This window comes from Orbicella franksi, chromosome 5 (assembly GCF_964199315.1).
Source record: "Orbicella franksi chromosome 5, jaOrbFran1.1, whole genome shotgun sequence".
NCBI classification, from domain to species: Eukaryota; Metazoa; Cnidaria; class Anthozoa; order Scleractinia; family Merulinidae; genus Orbicella; species Orbicella franksi.
Genome location: NC_138149.1, coordinates 12,055,978 through 12,062,887, shown reverse-complemented (window position 1 = coordinate 12,062,887; position 6,910 = coordinate 12,055,978). Strand labels below are relative to the sequence as shown.

The following is a 6,910-nucleotide window of genomic DNA, read 5'->3' as shown; positions in this document are numbered from 1 at the left end:
ATTGATATTGCGTCTATTTTAGTTTCAATTCTAGGATGTTATAAAGTTCATGCAGTAATGGAAATGTTATCAATTCTCTGTGCACACTGATACAAAAACTACAGTGAAAAAGAGTAAGGACGTGAAAAAAAAAAAAAAGAAACAATAATTAAATGAATAGATTGGCTCGTATTTAGCAGTCGTGCGGATACCCCACTTTTTCTTCTGGTATCGAAAAAGCTACATAACACACAGACGCGTTCTTTACAAAATTGTGAAGTGTTACACTTCTATCACACAGCACATTTTCGCAAAACATCGGGCTCACATTTTTAGTGACTCGCAGTTAATCATGCCATACCCTTTTTTGAAGTTCAATCATAGATTAATAGTTCTAAGTACTTGATTGATATTTTCTAATAAGAAAAATATAGTATAAAAAAAGACTTATCTATAAAGGCCACTCTATTGAAGTTAATGAACCATATATCCTGAAGAAAAGTACACAAAATAATTAACTCACCAGATATGACTGAAGGGGTAACAGGAGTCACGTTAAGCATAGGAGGTCCTAACAAAAAAAAAATTAATGTACATTGTGAAAAGAAGAAAAAAAATTATTTCTTTATCACATTTATAAGTTGTCATGTAGCTCTTCCATCAGTCCCCCTCCCCCCCCTCCGCCATCGGTAACTCCCACATTATCCAGCTACAGACCCTTAAGCAAAACGCTCAGTATAGGTTTTCATACCCGAGTGATTTTATTTCCTTAAAGCAAATTCTTTGGCCCTTAAGTCACGAAAAGTTCCCAATCTCCATGTGGCTGCTTCATACCGACATACGTTCCTTTCTTGAATAAACCATGCAAACACAGTCCTGCTTTCATTTCCTTTGAAACTTACCTTGAAATCAATCTGACCCGAAATACATTTTAACCTACAGTATCTACAAGGTACCTCTGTACTCAAGGCCAAGATGCCATACTGTGATTGATATGTAGTTTCAAATTACCTTTGGGTTTTTCGCAGATATAGCCATACTCCGTTTCACAGTTTAAATCATTCCAGCGTGGTTTATACAACACAACGCAGTCTTCACCAGCGCGATTAGTTGGTTCCCCTGAAAACCAGTTTTTATACACTGAGGCATTATAAGGTGTACCATCATTCCAAACAAATAAGCTTTCATTGCGTCGATCATTGAGCCCAATCCAGTAATACTGATTCCAAACTTTTGAAGATTTACCGTAAACGAAGCTCATTTCTGAGTAGTTTGCTATACTAACAAGGTCTCCACCAAAACCGTCAGTCTCTGCGAGCATTTTCCCAATTGAGACCTCGCATTGACGAGGACTGGATAACAAACATGTAACAAGAGTTGCCATATCCATACCAGCCACTTGGACAATCTAAGGCTTGGAATACAAATTTCAAAACACAACTCAGTTAACTTTAAGTCAAAAGAGATGGGTATCAGTACATGAATGGAGAACAGCACCTCCCGTCTTTCAACTAATAACGCTCAAATTTATCACCAAACGAAGAGCTAGGGAACAAATGCTTTATATGCTCTTGGGTTGCACTAGAAGAAATAAAGTAATTTTCAGGCTCGCCCCAGTCTTCAGGCAACTTATAATGTATATGTACTCTCTGTGTGTTAAGGTCTTCTGTGTAATGGTTATGATGTACTACCTAATAGGTTTTTGTTGTTGTTGTTTTTTCGAAAGGGTATCCGGCGAGCAGGTTCACCGTTGAGTCACGCGCGCGAGGGGCGAAGGGCAAAGCGATCCGGCGGGAAGGAGTCTGTTGAAGAGGGAAAAGTTACCCTGCCTTGATCTCTGAAATTTTTTCATTTCTGCTTCGCCTGAGTGAAGTTAAATACCATTGGTCGAAAAGCGGAAAATGCGAGAAAACTGTCAATCCATTATGTTTGATGAGGAGCGCATCACTGATGTTTTAATAATTCTGGTTAAATTTCAAACCAAAGAGGGAGCAGGAAATACAGCTGAAAGTATGCTAATCAATCAAGACGTATTTGTTGTGTTGCCGACTGCATATGGCAAGAATTAAATATAACAAACGTAAGTGATTGCAAGAGGCAACAAAACAACACGAAGGCGTTTGTCCGATTACCAGCATCATCAAAGAACAAAATACCAAAGCAAGATCACCTGGAATGAAGTGTATGTCCTCGCCAGTCATAAGCTCTGACGGTTTTTCTTCGGCAAAAGTTGATCAAAAATGGATATCAGGCCTCCATGTTGTTATGAAAAAATATTTGCAATTTTCCCGAGAAATCTGAGCTGCCAAAGTTCGTACTTCCAGTGAAAATTAGTTGGCTTATTTTTTCTGCGGTTTCCGGGGTGTAAATGAAAAATTTGCAGAGATTAGAGCAGGCTCACTTTCTCGTCTCGCTCCAACGTGAGCCTGCTCGCAGGCTACCGAAAGGGAGAAGAGGTAAAAAGAATACCTGATGAATTCACCAGATTCCACCCACCCCTAATTTAAACAAAGGTGTGGTCGAGCTATCAGCTAATGAGCCAACCAGGATTCACCAGAAGTCTAATACCTTTACAGTTGACGGGAATTCGACACGCATATTTCCATGTGGGGCAAAAAATGTAAATTGATGCATATTTTTTTTGCAAAATTGCCAATTTGTGGACGGGTAGAGAGTTGTTGGATATTGAACGCTTTGTACAGGTTATGTTTGTACCTCACAAATTTAAGTAATTTTCAGGCTTGCCCTAGTCTCTAGGTAATCTATAATGCACATGTACTCATTTACTCACATTGTATTAAGGTCCTTCTGAGTAATGGTTATGATGTACTGTCTAGCAGGTGTGTGTTTTTTTGTTATCGAGCTACCAACCACTCTAATTTAAATAAAGGTGTGGCTTCACCAGAAGTCAAATCCCTTTTTAGTCGATGGGAAATTTCCATGAGGGACAAAAAAGGCAAATTAATGCATATTCTTTTTGCAAAATCGCCAATTTGTGGCTTGGTCGAATGTCGTTGGATATTGAATGGATTGTACAGGTTATAATTATACCTCACAAATTTTAAAGCTCGGTGCACTAACTGAAAAATTTTGCTCAACAAGTATCATTATAGAGGGCTAGAGATATTTCAAGGGAAGAACAGAGGTCCAATTCTGACTTCATCAATCCAGTCAATTTTTGCAGTTTAATTAAGCTCACTTGAAGGACTTGATGGAAAATTAATTCACTGTTGTGATGAAATATTGGATCTTTTGTAAATTTTAAATTCAAGTGATTACAGTGAAGTGCTTGAAAAAGCTGATTAAACACTGATCCGTTCTATTGAGTTTTAAAACTTTATTACGTTTATTTTGAAATCACCAGTGATCCTTGCGATCTGATTGGCTCTAAATCGCATGCATCTTTTTCCCAGTCAATGAGGATGAAATACTCAAACTAAACAACCAGTCGGATTTCAAGGCTTGTTTAAAATAGCCAATCGGATTGCTTGAAAGCCAGCTCAATTTATTGAACTATTTTTTTTTTCTTTTTTTTTTTTTTTTTTTTTTTTTGCTCTAAACTGCATCTTTTACCGTTTAGCATATAAGATGTAAAAGCATTTCCGGCTTTTGCTTCTTTAACAAACTGTAGGTGGAACAATAAAATATCACTACTGAACAACTTGCTGTAATTACTATGAGCGATTAAAGGTGTGATTTCAAACTGGACGTTATAAAGTGGCAATTGAACTTCGTGTCATACAGTTTTGGTCTGAAATCATACTCGTAATTTCAAATCGAACTCTCGTTTCTTTTTTATTAAATCAAGCATATGATTTCAGACCAAATTAAACATAACATAACATAAGTTTATTATTTCTATAGCGTAGAATACATGGGTATATGATCTAATGCGCTTAAATTGCACTCTACTGAGTTTTTAAATAACCATTAAAAAACTGTACAATTTGACGGATAGTTTAGGCCCGTCCTAAGAAAAGCGCCTTCTGAACTCAAAACAAAAATGAAAACGAAAGCGAAAGAAAACCAAAATCAAAGATGCTGCTCTAGTCACAGTACCAACCATGCAAACTCAGCTGGCCAAGAAGTTCTCGCTTAATTGACTGCATATGATATTCCCTGGTAAACCCGTAGATTTTGCCCAAAAGAGAACACGAAAGCCTTCCTGACCATCAACGCGCGCCTTTTACTGAACGAACTCTCTTAAAACAAGGAAGACTACTGTGGTAACATCTGCCAATTGGGCAAAATAAAGCACTTTATGTCTTCCCGAAATGAATAAAAATGATCGTACCAGAGGTTTGATAAGAATTTCCGTATACTAAACAACGACTGAGCATGAGATTGATCGAACGGAATGCTGAATACCCGTATAACTAACTAGAATGACTGAATCCAGGGCTACTTTTGTACCCCTGGATGAACCATGGCTAGATTTTTGCTTCCGTTCAAAAACTCAAGCAAGTATTATGCTTGAAAGGATGCACAACTACGTAACTACGCTTTTTTGGAGGACATGCTATGTCCGACCTAGGTAACCGACAAGCGAGGTGTTCCTCAGGCCGGAGGCTGGATGGCTGGTTGGCAGGCTGATCAAGCTATGCAAAATGTTCTACTGAGGGGAGTGGGGTGAGTAGTTGTGTTGAAAACGTCATCCAGGCTACTTTTAGAACAAAAAAAATACATACTGATATAACGAGAAAAGAAAATCATGATCCATGAAGGGCTGAGAAAGATATATCTTGAGCGTTTAGGGTCCGAAAATAAATAAAATTCATGCTCAACTTGAATCGCCCACACATTCCTCGTTAGCCCCTGAAAGTTCAAAGGTCGTCCCCTAACAATATGACGTAACTGTTTACGAGCAAGGTCTTGTTATGTAGCTGTTTACCATCAAGTCCTTTGTGTGTGGCGTGGCTGTTTACCAGCAAGTTCTTTGCGTGATGTGTGGCTGTTTACCAGCAAGTTTATATTTTATCCTTGTAATTTTAGCGGAGCCCCGGTGGCCTGAAGGGCCGCCAAGCGGAGCCCCATACTCATATGGGAAAGACAAGGAAACCCATGAATGGATTTTCTCATGGTTTTCATAGCTAGCGGTATTGCTCGTGGGCGCGTACGCACGACGACGACGACGACGGCGGCGGCGGCGGCGGCGGAGTTGCCCAACATGGCGGCCATACTCCAGCTAATAGGTTGACAGAAACATGCACCCTCGGTTTGTAGCGGAAGAATGCCATTTTTCTTGGCGGGATTTTTAAAGAAAAGAAAACTCATTTCTATTTGTTATGTCGACAAACGATAGCGGAGGTTCATCTAATATTTTTAAGATAGGGTTGCCCTGAAGCAAAAAAACAGAAGAATTAACAGGCAAAGAAGTAGCGAAGGAGATCGCGAAAAAGAGCGGGCCAGTACTGGGGAAGGAGGCGAAATAGTACTGAACAATCCCGTGAAATATAGCGAGTCAAGGGCTAGAGAAAGGAGGTGAAATAATACCGAACAATGCCGTGAACGAAAGCTAACGAGGGCTATAAAAAGGAGGCGAAAGTACCCGACAAATTGACTCTGAAGACTGCAGAACTTTTCAATCATGTTTCAAAATTCGCGCGATGTGATGCTGTGCAGCCGCGCAAGTAAAGTCACATGATTTGGTCAGGTGATGAACGAGAGAAATCAAACGTGCCTGAGTGTTAAGAGAAATTACAAAACGGTAAACACAGCGGGAAAAAGTGGTTGATTCGTTGATCTACCGGAAAGATCAGTTCAGTTCAGTCTTCACAACTTTTGCTGCAAGTTTCTGCCTGCCAAGAAGATTTACACTGACCGAACTGAATTGCCAACTTGCGGTAAGTGACTTTTGTTGTTGCGTTTGCTATGAAAATTAAGAAGTTGCGTCGGCGATATAAGCTTATTTTCAATTGGAATCCTTTTTAAAGTGCTTCAACCAAAAAGATGTACTTCAGCTGGCATTGCCAAGAAAATCAAACTCACCTAACACCAAATGAAGAAATGCAGCAAAGACAGCAATCCGTCTACAGAACGCGAGATCGAATTTTATCGCCATGAGCGCGTGTTTCTATTACAATCAGTAAACGCCTGATGGATAAACTGCAGAGCAGTGCTAAATATTGTAACAATGACGTGGCCAAAATAGAGGCCCGCCCGAAACAAAATGCCGATATCCGTAAAGGCTTGGAATCCAGCATTTAACAATATTCGGGTCCGCAAATGATCCCGGACCGCTAATGTTACCCAAATTGGACCGCAAATGATCCAGGACCGGAAATGATCCCCATATTGGACCGCAAATGATCCCGATCAAAAAATAAGGAATGGCATGGATGGTGGAATAGTGTGGATAGAGAATTAGCGTACGTGAATACTAAATAATTATAATGGCTTACAACTTGCTTTTTTTCATACTTTCGACTAAATTTTGTTGCTAACTGTGATGCTATGAATTGCACCCCTCAATCATCAAAACACGACTTGGCTTGCATTTCTTTGCAATTCTCAGTAAAACTATGACCAGATTCAATGCAACATACGCTACATTGGAGACATGTCGTATTTAGTTATCTTGTACAACGTACATCGCAATTTATTAGCTTTCTCCATTGCATGGTTTTCGATCTAATTTTTTGTTATTGCGTGACAGTGAAAACGAACTATACCCTTCGAACAACAAAACAGCAACTAAGGAATATGTTTTTGTAAAATGATAAAACATATTTTTTACTTTGTATTTTTTTAATACATGTTGTCACCTTCCTCTGATATAAATCCATGCCATTCCTTATTTTTGACCGGGATCATTTGCGGTCCAATATGGGGATCATTTACGATCCGGGATCATTTGCGGTCCTGGGATCATTTGCGGACCCGTACAATTGCATACTTATGATTAAGGAGAAAAAGGAAACCCTTTTTTTCT

The 6,910-nt window shown here is 39.2% G+C and overlaps 1 pseudogene across 1 annotated transcript; it reads right to left on the bottom strand.

Moving 5' to 3' along the window:
* Positions 1–395: 395 nt before the first annotated feature.
* On the bottom strand, positions 396–6,553 carry LOC145487756 (perlucin-like protein; annotated as a pseudogene). The gene is made up of 3 exons (XR_014049448.1): positions 5,968–6,553; positions 991–1,393; positions 396–550 (listed from the first exon to the last, which is right to left on the bottom strand). The product of XR_014049448.1 is annotated as a perlucin-like protein (transcript).
* Between the last annotated feature and the right edge of the window lie 357 nt (positions 6,554–6,910).